The sequence below is a fragment of the Diadema antillarum genome, unplaced genomic scaffold (genome assembly GCF_040938485.1).
Source record: "Diadema antillarum isolate AM-2024a unplaced genomic scaffold, OU_Dant_1.0 seq00000968_RagTag, whole genome shotgun sequence".
Classification (NCBI taxonomy): Eukaryota; Metazoa; Echinodermata; class Echinoidea; order Diadematoida; family Diadematidae; genus Diadema; species Diadema antillarum.
The window spans coordinates 63,918-80,467 of record NW_027271813.1 but is presented as its reverse complement, the minus strand read 5'-3'; the positions used below and the strand labels follow the sequence as shown (position 1 = coordinate 80,467).

Below are 16,550 nucleotides of genomic sequence, written 5' to 3'. Positions count from 1 at the left end.
AATTGAAATGAAAGCCTAGAGTACAGTTGGGTCCTACAGTAGTGTAGAATGCCCATAAAGTAAACATGTAATGCATAGGCTTACCAGTTTGAATAGAAATGAAAGCATTGAGTACAGTAGGGTCCTACAGTAGTGTAGAATGTCCGTAAAGTATAGATCAAATGTATAGGCTTACCTAAAACAAAAATAGAAATATAAACGAAGTGACAGGCAAAAACTGAAAGTGTAGTAGAATGTAATAGATATAGAACATGTCCCACACACCTCAAGACAAACATAAACACATACACAAAGACACAACCAAACTTATAGGCCTACTTGATCGTGGCGCACACTAGTGCACTGGCGGCTGCTCCTCATATCCTACTTGAAAGTTCCTGAGAAGGATGTCAGGACCATTGGACAAACCTTGGAGATCACGCTCGATGCTATTGAGCTGCGCGTGAACACTATCTCTGCCCTACTTCCCCATTGTCCTAGGAGATGCCCCCCCCCCCCCCCCCAATTTGCGCAGCCATGGGACAACATGGTCCTCGAGTAGGTGAAGCTTTAGAGGTAAGGTTTCACTCGGAAAGTTGTCACGGAAGAACGCAATATATGCTTTGATGTCATTCTCTATTAGAATTAATAAAAAAAAGGAAAAGAAAAAAAAATATTAGACATTAGTGAAAACAGAAAGGCAGTATATTAAAGACCAACCAAGATCTCAATAATCTATCAAGTTTTCATTGTGTTGATTAACAGATTTTACTTTTAATTTTGTACATTTTTTTTCTTTTTTTTTCTTTTTTTTCACAAGTGAAAATTGATACCTACTTCATTTGACAGCGACTGTAGAGGAGTAGATATTTTTATCACTTGACCACTCTTTCGGCTTCAGCTATCAACTCCGTAGCTCCAGGACAGACTCTTGCTGTGGTTTCAACGATCTTCCTGGTCAGTTTATGGTCATTGCTGGACTGGAAGATACAAGAAATGCTTTATCCTTCAACCACAGTACAACATTAACTTTTAGACATAATGATTGTATTGCATAACTTGCCGTGCTAGTTGATTAAATAATAGCTTCATTCATTCAAAAATAGAACGATATTTATGCCAGATTTTTTGGATAGGCAGTTTTTTTCAAGTGTTCATACCTGAAGGTATTTGTTTACATTGTTTCCTAGGAATGTTCTCCCATAATGTGCCAGCCGGTGAATGGTTATTCCATGGAAGTGCTTCGTTGAGGCTTGCAGTAATTTCTCCTGACCCGCTTTGTTCTTTGGCAGCTTCATCAAGTTGCATTCAGTAACACAAATAATTTTCATAATTATTTTGTATAATTGAATAAAAAAAGAAAGATATTAGGCAATTTTTCAATTGAAGGACAGATCATCTAAACTTTTTCCAATATGCATAAAACAATTTGTGTACGTATGGGTCTGACATTAACTTATTTTGCTTACCGCCTTCTTTATGTCGGCATCCTTTTCCTGAACAACGTCTTGAAGAAATGCCACGAGCTGGCTGGTTGACGCATTAGGTTTCTTAATACAGAAGGAGAAAGCTTGCCAGCTGCTCACCTGCCAGGTCAGTTCACTCTGATTCCGGCTCCCGCAGGACTCTCAGCTGGATTGAAGATGTGATGGTGCGGCAATCGAGAGTAGTAGTATTTGAGCACTTGCTTTGTCATGGAACAAAACCAACAGTACAACACAGTCATAGAACCTAACATTAATTTTTTTTTCACTTTTTTTAAATTCATCACCCTCCTTTAGTGTTAAATCATTCTAGGCCCATAACGTTAGGATGACTATGATTTTTATTTTCCTTTTTTATGGTTCTAACCTCCGTGGAACTCTAGATAGGGATCTAGATAGGTAGTGATGGCCGTCGCTCGGCAAGGAAGGCCTGCGCTGCCGAAAGGATGGGAGTGGCGGCATTCATCTCTTGATCTTTGTGCTGCGTCAAAGTACTGATGGGGTTTACCAGACTTGCCAGGCCACATATGACGTCAACGTCGATCTCTTCTGGATGAAAAGGGGAGATGCCTGTTCCCTTGAAGCCAGCCTGGAGGTTCCCTTTCGTCATCGTTTGGAGGTGGGCCTCTCCGATGAGGGCACTCAGGTTGTAGCGGGTGATCACTCTTCCAGAGGGCTCCCGAAGATGGCGACTACAGGCTGCGTTGTAGTGCGACTTCATTGGGCTGAACACGTCGACATCTAGAGGTTGAATGAAATGGCTGGTGTGTGCAGAGAGTACAATTAAACAAGATTATGTTGTGCTCCCGTGCAAATCTGATGAGAGGAACTGGGACGTGAGACTTGTGGCAATCGTAGAGAAGCAGCACAGGCTCACTCGTCTTCTCCTTGCATCGACGTAGGGGGTGAAATGCTCCTTGACGAACTTATGGAAGATGTCAGCGTTGCTCCAGCCAGACTCACTCATCTCGATCTTTGTTCCAGGTAAAGAATCTGCCCTAAGAGTGTCGACCGCATTTTTGCCTTTAAAGATGAGGAAAGGAGGAAGGCTTTTGCCGACTGTATTTCCCCAAGCAATGAGAGTTTTCAAAGCAGACGGTGGAGCTCTGATGGCCTGAGACGGTGACAGGACTTCCGGACTACTATTTTCACAAGCTTAGGTGACAAGACTGAGCACTAACTATATTACAGATCCAACGATAGTGCGATATGTTACGATGTAACGTTAGGACCCTTCTAACACTAGTACATAATTATAACCTTACACGTCCCTCCTTAGGCGCCATAACGTTATTTATTTTGAGGTTTTTTAGATTTTATATAGAAAGTAAGTACCAGTAGTCGCCGTGCGCGTGCGTACAAATAACGCATCACAAATTCCACAGGGAGCGCACCCTCACATGTAATTTAGTTTATGTTCAAGTCATATCTTCTCATATCTCGTGTGATTTTTATTCTTCATAACACATTCTACTTTTCAGAAATTTAATGTGTTTAATTGTTTAGATATTAGTTTGTAGGATTATTCATAGCATTTTCACTTTTTCATGGTGTCTATGCTTTCTTCTTATTAAACAAACACTTTAGCGTATAGACTAGTAGAATATTAGAGAAATATAAGCAATGTGACGTAACTATCGTAGTCTTAGATCTCAAAATGCTTGTACACTTTAGTGTGCCACAGGGACTTTTACTCATCAATGCATTTGGCATGAAGAATAAACAATTATGGTGGCAACCCTATTTTCTACTCTTTGCCGACGACACCAGTATTTATAACTCAAATCAAATCTTCAAGTTTTACTGAAAACCATTAATATACTGAAGCTAATATAGTATCTAGGCGGACTAAGGCTAATAAACAATCATCAAATTTTATTAAAACAACATTTTCTGGTTTTCAGGAATACAGTCAACACTTTACTGGGCAAGTTGTTCGTGAATGGAATAGGTTGGATTTGTAAAGTTCTTTGGTCTTTATATTGATTGTAATTTAACATGTAAAGTTAATGTTAATTTTCTGCGTTGATTACTACCAAGAAATGAAGCCTGTGTGTCATATTTAGGTCTATAGACGAACGCACACTACAAACACACACAGAGAAAAATGAATTCATATTCATGAGTGATACCCTGACTTCTGCTATAACTATATGAAAATATCGTCAAAACGAAGTGTATTAAAATCATTTGACATAAAAAATCTATATATTTAATTCATAATGCTCACTGTAGGTGCTTTTCCATGGTCTGAATTGTATCATACACGCCGCTTCTTGGCTTGATGAGGCCTCCTCTGTTTTTCCTCATCAGAGCTGATCTATTATTCTGTGAAGAACGGCACAACACTGTGTGCATTTGCAGGATTTTGTTACCCGCCTTGAGACATATCCTGACAATAATGCATTACATGGTCATGGTATTCGCCCGGGTGCTCAAGTAGGTCTGCAAACGTCTTTAAATCTTTGTCAGCAAGAATGGAAGATGACGAATTAAGGCGAACATTGAAATACAGTATTAACCGTCTCTTCAAAATTGCAGTTGGCTGGTTCAGGTAGTCTTACTTCGTTCTTCCACAGGATAGCCCTCAAAGACCTCTGGGATTACATATACCGTTGAGAGTATTATTCTATCCATTGCGTCTTCACATTCGACAAAAAAAAAATGTCTCTTAGTGGTTCTGATCAGACATGCGGTAGTTCAGTACAAATTTGGATGGATTCTGGCAGTTGAGAAGATCGAAACAGATATTGTTAAGCACTGGCGTGATGTTTATTGGTAATCTAATTCATGCTGTCTTGCGTTTGCTATTAAAGGCAGAGCTTTGCTTCTGATGCATCTCGAAGATCCTAAATGTATTGGGATGTTTCTGTCATCCACTGCTTCCTTTCCGAAATATTCCTCACTGTCATAGGGCTTGTATGCCCATTGCTGATGAATGACTTCGAGTTCAGGAAGTCGAAAAGTCGGATCATCCTCCGAATGAGTGCACCTGGAATGAATGTAGCCTGGTTCGCGTACGCTCCATGACACACAACACCATGTACCTCATGTCTGGCCTCTATCAAAACACAAATAAGCTGTTTGATTATTTCGGACTGAATAGTCCCAATCGGATTATTTGTGATTGAATACGCTACTTGGAGTTTCCAATGCATTAATAAGACCTAAACAGCTATCTAAACATAATAGCCGGTTCATCTCCGTCTGCAAGTTTGAAGTTGCCGCAATCAACGAACCCAGCATACCCTGACGACTTCGGATCATGTACTACCTCCTTCTTCATAGACATTGCGTCCATCATTAGAAGGCAGTGTTTTGCGCCTTCGTTTTCATGAACCATTTCCTTTTATATAGGTGTTTCACAACATCCATCAAAAATCCAGGTCCGCAGTCGAAATTTCGACACCACCGACTTATGGTAGCGGGATTGGGGAGGTTGAGGTACCGGCGCCAAAATTCATAGGCTTGAGCACTATAAAAGTGCAAAGTGACAGCAAATTGTTTCAGTTCGTCAGAGTACCTGAGGCTATGTGAGTCTTTGTTGAGACCGTTAATCTCATTTTCGATCGGAACTAGTGTCCTTTCATCAAGGCTTTGTTTCAGAAATTCATATTGAATTTAGGTTTTCATGAATTCATCTTTTACCTTCTCTAAAGGTTTTTCTATTCTATTTTCTCATCAAAATACCCTTTTCTTTGTTGCTTGCAGCCCCATTCGTACTCATTTCAAGCTATAATTTGAGTGTTGCAGCATCTCTTCTAGCATTTCGTTAGTGCAGTGATAGTTGTGATCCCAGATGTGCTTCATACGAAGTATGTTTTCTCTGTGGAGAACAAACTGACGAACGTCATTCTCTCGATCTCTACACCTCTTCAGAAGACTTCTCTCTTCTTTGATACTATTGGAAGAGTTTGCAATTGCATTAAAGAGGCAAGCATCTTCTTGTTTTCCTGTGGTATGTATGGTCTACGAGAGCTTGTGTGGGTGTACAAGAAGAGACAGATATAAGCTCGGCTGGGAGATGACTTGATAAATACGGCTCCAGGCATTAGGTGGTAGTTGTCCTCTTGTTGCTCAGTTGTGTTCTTGCCGATGCATGCCTGACATAGAAAACGCGAAATAGGCAAATGCAATCTAACATTGAATACAAACGCCCAGGCACATCATGTTGCTTAAAGAGAAATAGTCAATGAATATTTGCTTCTTCATTTCTATTTATAGAATATAGACATGCATATCTGCAAATGATGAACAACATATATGTCAAATTTGATGAGAATGAATAAACATAATGAGACTTTCTCAAGAGAAGTGAAAAAGGGTTAGCTGTGCAAGATATTCCACGAACTTTGCAATGTAAATTATAACAAAAGTAATTGGGTAAGGTATTATTATGAAGGTAATAACGAGGGTCTTGCATAACAAAGTAAACTTATCAGAATCGACACCACCGTTGTATGCTAAAACAGTTTTATGTGCACATTGATTAATGTTGTCATTGTTTACACAACTTAAAATGCCCAAGGCGATTCAAAATAAAGCTAGGAAGTTTTTTAAACAGATAAAAAGGTATTAATAGACCTAGACCGAGATCTAAATTACCTTGTGTAGACTATGCAACGTACTTCCTTATTCATTAGGTTGTTTTTTTTTTTGTTTTTGTTTTTTTTTTGTAGGTGGGTATTACATCATAAATTCTATTAGTAGTCACAAAACACCCCGTCCAGTTATATTACGCTTGTCACCTATGTCTAATTGGACTGCGGAAATTAGACATTGCAGCTTCGACTATTAAAGAGAAAAGCCAACTTATAAGGAATTACAATCAATAGAATATAAAGATAACTTGAAAAGACCGTCGACCTCGGCGAGTATATGACTTTATATGAGAGATTGGCTTAAGCTACGTTGAATGTAGTTTATTCAGCATTGTGTAAAAGAAAAAAATCCTCCATGAATTTCAGTTCAATGAGTAGTCAATATTTTGTTGTTGTTGAAGATTTCATGTTTTGTATTGTGTTTTATCTAACTTTTTCTGTCTTCTCAAAGTGCGCCAGCTCAAAATGAAAAAGGATTTCAGTTGCAGTTTCAGAATATCTGCAGTTGGGATCATTATGCCAGTACCTTTGATGTGCTGCATGCCAGCATGCTGTAATTCACCTCGTTGTTGTATGTCCAGCCCCTCGTGTTTTGAAAGATCCCTTCGCAGTTGGCTTATGAATTGCATTCTTCTCCGGATATTTTCGGTGAGCATTTCTGGCTTTACAGATGCTGCCAGAATTTTCATGGTTTTGATGGGCTATTTCGGATATGATTTAGGTGGTATGATAATGTTCATGAGTGATTACGCTATAAGCAATTATATTTAAACTACTGAAATTTTGTTTTCCTCAAGCATGACAGAAAAAAACAAACAACTTACAGTTGTCTCAGAAAATATTGTATAAAAGCATATTATAGGAATTAATTGCAAATAGAAGATCACACCAGAATGTAAAGTGGTAGGGCTGTAAGCCTATTTTCATTTTATTAAATTTATTATACCCCTATCACATAAGCAACCTTTTTGTTTAGTCTGCTACTTTGACACGTAAGCATTCAAATTGAAAAAAAAAAATCAAATACAGTTAAATCAACGTTTTTAATAATCAAGTTTTGGTCTTGTTACAAAGTTTAAGATTGTGTATAAATATATTAAATACAAAACAAAGTATAAATAAACACGTAACTTTTGGCTATAACTCTGGGTTCCGGATTCATGTCCCTTTTTTAGTAGTTGGTACTGCGCCAGCGTCGTGCTCGGTAGACCGCAGGTCGTCAGCGGGTGTGGCTCAGCAGGTGTGGCTCAGCTAGCGACGCTCGTCCCTCGTACCGGTAGTCGCCTCGGCATAACAGTCCTGCTCGCCGACGCTGCTTCAAGCCCCATACCGACGTGTTTTGTATGCTAACCAAAATGTTTCTCTGCCTGATATTCCCTAACGTCTTAACTTATACACTAACTACTGAAATCAATTAACATGCGGTTCAGACAGAGGCATGCTTTAAAAAAAAAATCTCCTCTCAAAGCAAACTATCTCTTACTAAATTAAGACCTCTCTAGCGCCTAATCATTTTCCTGAATATCATTAAACTAACTTCACAGCCGGATGAGCTCGCCTGAACCAAACACAATGATGTAATACGGCATAACTGAATCCAATCAACTAATTTTCTTTTATATAGTATTAATATACTTCCATGGTGACTTTAATGTGCGAGATTAAGGATAGTACTCAGGAATTACTTCTAGACCGGCATGTAAAGGGATAATGCCAGGCATTAATGACCCCTTCCCAGATTTTCCAGGTAAACTAGTTTATTTCAATCTTATTAGGCCTATCAGAACGGAGGAATGTCAATTTTATGAACTCTATAGACCTCTAGTACAATTGTATGTTGTTCAATATTATGAAAAATATTGCTCTAAACATCTTTCCAGATCAGGTGCGCCAAAGGTAGCAGAGATGCATCTTTTGATTTCTGAAGTTGTTCTTGCAGACACGCTATGGCAATTTCATGCCTTTGCCTGGGGACTATGGCTGTTGGTGAATCCGGCAATTTGTGAAATGTATGATCATGTTGATGGCATGTGTGATGAGATGCTTTGGCATGGTGAATTGATGAGTGACACCGTGTGCACTTAAGATGTAAGTTGTCCAGTAATGTGAAAATGTATGTGGCTGGCTTGCATGGAGTGTATAGTGAACAATGAGGTTACAGACATGACAATTGACAGACACTTTGGAGAACACAGGTGACGGACAGTCGACACAAAAGAGATGATGGCATGGGAGACGTAACAACACAGTCACACAGATTACATTTGAGAAAATTGTTTCAAACATCTAACTGAAATGAGCCATTCACTTTAACTTTGCACTTTTCCTGTTGCAGTGGCAAATCATCAATGAAACTAAAATGTGACATTGGATCTACAGGTTTCTTCATAAAAGGGCGACCACAACAAGATTTCCTCTTTTTGGGGCCTGCCAGGCTTCATTGAGGTTTGAAAAAGTGTACAAATATATAATGCATTCACCATTGCATTTATGGTCATGCCAATCATTCTTAGCTTTGTGTTGAATATTATAATAAATTGTAATAAATTTGTAATTGTAATGAATATCATCTATTTTCTGTTGCCATTAATCGGCAGTAAAATTTCGTACAAAAGAAGGCAGGATGAATGTCAGATAAGTCTTGTGCAGTGTCAATATACATTTTGGACTGAGTTGTTCATATGAAACAATTTCTTTCAAAATGTCTTCTTGATTCTGCAACACTGTATCATTATCATTGATCAATTCCACAAATGTTTTTGTACTATTCTTTGTTTTTCCAAGTTCAGAATATATTTTGTTGCTTTTTCTCTAAATTGCATTTCTTGCAACCGTAGCCTGTTTGCTTCCCTTTAAAACTTATGTTGTCTAAATGGTTCTTATTCTTCTCTCAATGATATAATCGTATCTACATTTTCTCCGCTACTTATATTTTAATCTAACAATCTGTCTAATTCGACTATCTCGTTAGCAAGATCATTTTTTACTCTTTATACCTTTTACTTCTGGCGAATATCGTACAGAATTGTCACTCCTCTCAGTTCCATCAACAGTGAATCAAAAACCAACTGCTCATCAATAACAATCTTATAATTACCTTTACTAACATTTTCTGTTTACCATCTAGGCAACCAAAATCGTGAAGATACTGTAAAGTAACCTCATTTACCTTCTCCTTGATAAAGTCAACAAATTCGTAATCTTTCAAAAATGCATCATTAAACTTCCAAAAACTGAATAACTCGTGACATTTATCCAACACAATGTCAAGGTTGGTCATTGAATGGTCAGTTCGATATCCCAAATCAATTTTACATTTCCTAACAAAAGAGAATATCTCTGATGACATCAAATAGAAATCCATCCGAATGGAAACGCAAAACAGCGGGTCATCCTTGTCGATAGCTCGAGCAGCAGTATCAGCACTGGCATCAGCTGTACTTCTCTTCCGTCCGTTCTGGGATGAATTGTACGCATATAAGGCATGTACAACCTTCTCCCTGTCAGCACACTTGACGAACCTCATAAAGATACCATCTAGGGCCTTATCTCCTTCAGAAACTGACGCGTATCGACGAGGTAGTATATGGATATATTTGCGAATTTCATGCTCTTTATTTCAGCATCACTTGTAGGCTTGTTCATAAACAGAGCAATCTTCTCCTTTGCAATGTCTTCTATATTGTCATTAGGCCTAGTTTAAATTGTACACCGTACATTTGGAGAATATGCTTTTTCTCATGAACCTCTACTGCAAGTAGTTTGTTTTTGAATCCTCGCTCTAGTCTATCTATCTCTTTCTGCAGGTGTGGGATTTCTTTCATTTTCCAAGGTCATAATTCGGTTAGATCATCGTGAAAATTGACTTCAATGTTCTATATTTACAGATTTCTTGATATCTGTTATGTCCGTCTTGAATGAGTCGAGCTTGGAATTGTCACGGTGCTCGCCCTCATCACGCGTCCTTGTCTGTACTCTGATCCTTCCCGTGCTAGTAGTAGTACGCTTTGCTGCATGCCCGTCTGTGCCACGTGCTTCTTTGCTGTCACTTTCTGCCATGTTTCTGTCCTTTTCTTTCCTTGCTGATCTATATTTCAGACCATACTCCTTTAGTTGACACCTCGATCTTCCCTTTATTCACATTCTTTGGCTAATTTTAAGACGAAGGACCCACAATCAGGCTTTTGTGATCCCTTTTCACGGGAGCAATGTGGAAGGTGTTCACTCCATGCTCTCGACGGAACCGGAAGTCCCTCCTATCTTGCCCATCTGCATTTTTGGCACTTTTCAAAATATTGAAACGACAATTGAATATTTGAATATTCTTTATTTTCAAATGAGAATTTATGAATGCAATGAATTTATGGTGAATCAACCGTTAAAATTTGTGTCACATTGTACACATATAAAATTAAATGGAAACATTGTTAAATACTATCTACCGACGATGCAGTAATTGACAATTTCCAAGACATATCAATATTAACAAAGCACAGGCAAGTCTGTTCGGTAGAACAAGCACCAAACCTCAACAACAAAGGTTCTCTTTTTATATCAGTGCACTAGGGTCATTCGATAGTGGTCTTGCTTGTGCTATGTACATACATGAGATATATATATAACTGCTGGAGTAATCGTTGTAAGAAAAAAAGTAAAATATTGACTGTTTTGTAGAGAATATTCTAATTATGTAAATATTTCAGCTTTTCTCTTTGGTTATCAATATTTGAGTTGGAATGCCTAAAAGAGTTCTACCAAAAAAGAAAAAAAATAGAAAAATAGACAGAGAATTAACTCCTCCAGAACAAATGCTGATAATAACATCAGGCAGTTTGGAATTTTCCTGCCACTTGTTATGCCTTCTACTAATACTTATCCTCATATGACCGAATATTGAAGTGTTCAATCTGTCTAATCAGATCCGTACATTGTTAAGGGCTTACTGTTTGACTAGACAGTGTCCAGCTCCTCGGAACTAGACGAGTACTCGTCAGCATCAGAGCTCCAATTATGGTTGCTATTCCCGTTGTCATCTTCAGCTAACCGCGTTGGCCTAGCACGTACACGCTTTGGTCGCTGTACATCTTTTCATCCATTTGAGGAGCATCTGATGGAGATGAGGCATCAAGGCGTTCTTTCAGAAGGGACTGGCCAACTTCGAAGTTAGTTATTGCTAAGCAGCACATCATAAAAGAAACACTGAAAGTAATTTTGCACATAGGCATTTTAAATTTAAAAAAAAAAGTAAATCTGTCCCGTACTCCCCTCTCCCAACTTTTTGAGAGAAAAATACATTGTGCCCCTCTTTTTTCAAGAAAGTTTGCCTCCCCTTTTAAAATGGACACCCATTTGTGTGTGTGTGTGTGTGTGTGTGTATGTGTGTGCTTGCTTGTTAGAGAATCCCCCCCCCCCCCCCATTTGAAAAAAATCCTGGATCAGCTCCTGGTAACAAAGACATTACAAAAATGTACCTTGGCGTACTACACCAGTAACCTTGAGCCATTCAAAATATTGGAACTTGGGAGGTTCGCACAGGTTTTCTTGAGATGAGTGTACTCTTGTGCCTTTACTGTCCCTTTTACTGTGAACCAGGCGCGTTGACAGTCTTTCCCATGCCTCTTTCTTTCGAACTCAGCGGAACGGATTCACGTCATATTTTACACCTTGCATGTACTTGACAAGCGTCCACTTCTTGTCAGGATTACAGTCTGCCATAAAGGGATATTACCAAAAATATAAATTAAAAAATTGCTATTACAGAGTATATTTCATAAACTTTCATGTATAGAATGATGAAGTTTTGTTGAAATCCCTATGACCCTTTGGGTCATTTCTGGCATACGGATGATTCCATCAAGTGTGTTTAAATCCACCACTGGTTCTGAAGATAAACATGTGATTTCCCCCCTTAAATGTACATGTACTAGGTAAGAGTGTGGGCGGGGAGAAAGTGCCGAGTTGTGTCGTGAGAGAAAAGTGACATGCAATCCATCCTTGTATTTATAGTTTGTGCTAGCCAACATTCTTTTAGTTTTTTTTTTTTTTTTTTTTTTTTAAGAAAGTCATAGAATTACTGATTAATAAATTACCATAAATTCTGGCCTTTATTAGCACCCAAAATACATCCATGGACTAAGGGTTGATCCTAAAATTTGATTTTTTTTTTCTGATGTTACATACGTTTATAAACACAAAATAGCTTGGATTGGGCCCCAGAACAACAAAGTTAAAGGTTTTCAGATTTACCAAAACTATCTAGCATTCAGCTACTGAGAAGTAAGGCTTCACTGAGTAGGTAATTTTCAGAACACTTCAAACATGGTACACATCTAGGGAAACTAGGAAAGGCATGAGAAACAGTCAACATGTTGGTCCCTTTGAATAAATCCTACAGTTAGTGGTAATCTTCTTTCAATGGTAACTACTATAAAAATCAGGGATCAACATTGAACATCATGGGGAAGATATCACAGATAGCAAACATACCACCAATGGCAAGTTTTATGGAATGGTGCAGTACTCCATTCTAACAACTAGCATTAAAGTTGTTAAGTTTACTTGTAAGTGTGGCAATGTGGGTCGTGGAGCTGCTTCCTCATCCTGGCTGTTCAGAGGAATTTTCTGGCAGAAGAGGATGGTCTTCGCGACATAGGCAGGATATGCTAGGTTGAAAACATAGAAGATGTCCATCCACAAAGCTGCAGTTGAGAGGCCATCACTACTCGCAATGGCTTCTCCACTTGCAATCAGCTCAAACGAAGCTTCCAGAATGTCCGGACTGTCCAGCCGAAGGTAAACTTGAGACTTTGCCTGAAATATAATGGACAGATTCATTCATAGTTTTAGGGTTATTTTTACAAATCACTTTTCTTTGGCCCTATAAAATGTATGCCTAAGATTCCCACAGAAGAGGTACAATACTTTACCAAATCTAAATGAGATGCCCTTAAAATCCATCTATTGATTAAAAAATAAATTCAAACGTACTTACATGTAAATGTACACACAAGGGAATAAGAACGACCCCAGGTGATCAACATACAAAAAGTGAATGCAATAGCTATATTTGATCTTTGCTTCGGGGTAAATAACACTTATTTAATACTACTATTTGTATACTTTATATGTGACCGTGCACCTCAAAACGAACATAAAGTCGCACACACTGATTTTGCGTGAGGACTGAAAATAAGTGAAATGGGTCAACCTAGCTGAACTTGACTTTTTCATATTTTCTGAAAGAGCGGGTCTTCTTTTACATTATGCTAAAATTTGGTATCATAAAACGGGCAGGAAAGTGTTGTTTTTTTTTAGCAGTTTATCTCGAACATTTTTGGTAGAATAGGGTGATTAGGTGTGTCTTTAGAATCCCTTTCTCATTTCTGAAAAACCTTGTCCACACTCTTCACTTTCAACTCTAATAACTTTTGAAAGGATAATACTACTGCTTTGAAAGTTGGCATTAATCATGGACAGAATGTGTTAATGAGGCATGTCTAATTTCAGTTTAATCTGATAATCCCTGCATTGTTGTTACTCTGGTGGTTTACTTCCTGTTTTTTTGTCCCATTCATCGCACAGCCAGCACGGTTTGGTAAAGATTAAGCGCTTGAATAGACACAGTACTTCAGAGCCTCTTTTCTCAGTTCACACTTTTCCTGAGTTTGTGCTTTCTTTCCAATATTTAGATAGGTTAAGAGAGTCCATTTGATTTAAGTTATACATCATTTTAAAGCTTAAATTCTGTTCTTTCAGAATATGGTCTTAACTAAAAATTCATGTCTGGCGACTTTTTGTTTGTTTTGAGGTGCAGAGTCACATATAATAGAAATATACTGATTTTGTACTTTAATACATGAAAAAAAAAAAACTTCATTTCAATCAGTCTCACTTCAAAGGCAGAAAACTCTGAAAATAGGAAATTATAATACATAAATTAGCTTTAAATGTATTCATCAAAAGACTTGAATGCATGTTCTTAAATGTGTACGAAATAATGAATTAGAAAACAAAATAAAACAAAAAACAAAACATGTTCACAGAATTACGATTACTCAAAAGCCTGTTAGTGTGATACCACATTCGAGACCTGGTCTTTTTTTCCCGCTTAACCCCCCCCCCCCCCCCCAAAAAAAAAAAAAAAAAACCAAAAAACCAAAAAAACAAACAAACAAACAAACAAACAAACCGATGTTTGATGACAGGATGGAGACCCCGATTAAGAAAAAAAAAATGTCCTCATACTCTTCCTGAAGCAGAAGAAGAGATGTTGCAGTTCCCTAGGGTACAAAACTTTGTCCAAGGACTGGAAATAATTGTCAATGTAATTTGTGAGAAGTAACAAGCAAACTAAGTCCTGTTCAAGTACACGTTTGGAAAGGCAATGGCAAAATCATGAAAAAAACAAGAGAATCAAGTGAACAGAAAGTTTGATAATGGAAACAGAAATCTTGGGGCGTTTTGCCTGGGCTGATATTAATATCACATGCATATTGGTCATGCCTGCAATAATTTCCTCTCATTTTTGCAGTGTTCATTATTGAGGTAGAGGGGGTGGGTGGGGAATTACTGGGGGTAAAAAAAGAGGCTTACATTACTCTGTTGTTTTAAAGTATTCACTACTCAGTTGGAATGTGATATCCTTTTGATTTAAATTTTATAGTTTGGGACACCAAGTCCTATTTTGACACAAAATACCGCATGCTTTTAACTCTCACCTCAGCCACAGGTGGTACGAGGATGTTCACGTTTTCTTGTAGAAGTCATGGAATAGCTTTAAAAACTGCTCTGGACATTGCCTCTGTAAAACAACAACCAAACATAGGGAATATGAATTAAAATTAGGACAAGAAAAGTGAAACTATAATTTCTGTTTTACACTTTTGTTTTATAGTTTACTGTAAATTACCATCGGAAACTAATTCAAAGTAGTTTTCATGGACACAATGCATTTACCACTTTCTCTTACATTTCTACTTAAAAAGAAGAAGTAATGTTTCCAGTCCTTTAAGAACAAAAAAAAGTTAAGCTAAGTAGTTGAATCCATTTTAAGTTTTGCAATGCCACTTACTTTAAAGATAATCCATGGGTTTAGGTGCACTTATATAGGCTCACCTATTTTTGGCTCTAAAACCCATTTTAAGCAATTGCAACCCCATGATCAACTCAGAGGTATGATTAAAGTAATATCCCTCCCAATATCCGCGGACCTAGCGCTTTAGTTTAGCAACCAGCTTCACCCTTATTTTTCTTCTGTCCAAATTACAAACACCTCTCCTCAGTTATAGCATATGAAGTGCGGTTCCCCTATCTACAAGTAATACTGCATATTCAGTTAAAGTTCAACCTTCTCTCCACTAACATCCTTCATGCTTGAGCTGCGATACTTTGTATGGCTGAGAACACTTTGCTGCACTTGCCAGAGTTAAAAGCTGATCCATGGCATCATTGGCATGCTAGGTAATTGAAAAATAAGAAATTTTAATTCATGAATACTCTTAACATTTCGCTATTTATTCAGCTTTTAAATTTACCAAGATTTTACACTGTTAATGAAAATGGGAGTAAAAACTTACAAGATTAGAGCCATGATAAAGGCTGATCTAATTATTATCATTATTATTATTATTATCAATGTTCTTATATAGCGCATAATACCGTTGGCAAGGTCTCTATGCGCTTTAGAGGGGAAACAAAAGTATAAACAGGAAATGCAATTACAGAAAAAAATAGAATGCTGCATAAATCGTCATCTACAACTAATGCTCTAATTCCACTGTCAAACCAATCATAAATCCACCATATGTATAATTCAAGTTGTAAATTGTGTATTCATGGTGAATTTCATTCATTTGTACTGTGAAAACAGTATTATTTATACTACCTTCTTGTTCAAGGACAGTTGCTTCATATATTTATTTTGTAAGAATCATTTCTGCTAATTCAAAATCATTGTGAGATTAAATAAGTATCAAACATCCAAAAAGTAATGATGACATAACCTCCAAATATCAAGTGAATTATGAAGATTCAACTTTATTCCAAATTCTAACATTAGACTCTACATCTATAGAGATATCTGTGCTTTTTGTACACAAGTGTTTTTTTTCTGAAGGCCTAAGATAATAAACAAACAAACTTAACTCTTATTGGTAGATTATTAGTAAAACATGCGGTACAATCAAGAATAGTTAGATAATTCTGACATAGAACAGTATATAGGAAATACATCACTGACAGTGTCAGTCATGGTTGATTAAAGGGGAAGTCCGGACGATTATCAGCCGTTTCGTGTGTAAAGAACAATATTTCATGAACCTACTACCCTTTTCCCGACGAGAAAAGACCATCAGATACATTTACTGTGATTTTTTTTTTTTAATAAGGTAATTCTTCATGTTCGAATCCGTCGCGAGCTGCCCTTCGTACTATCTGTCCCAGGATGCATTGCGCGTGACGTATCGGGCGCAGTTTCCTCAGCTGAGAG

The 16,550-nt window shown here is 37.6% G+C and overlaps 1 pseudogene; it reads right to left on the bottom strand.

Annotated features, from left to right (window-relative positions):
* Window positions 1-10,975: 10,975 nt before the first annotated feature.
* On the bottom strand, window positions 10,976-11,779 carry LOC139741972 (uncharacterized; annotated as a pseudogene).
* Window positions 11,780-16,550: the final 4,771 nt, after the last annotated feature.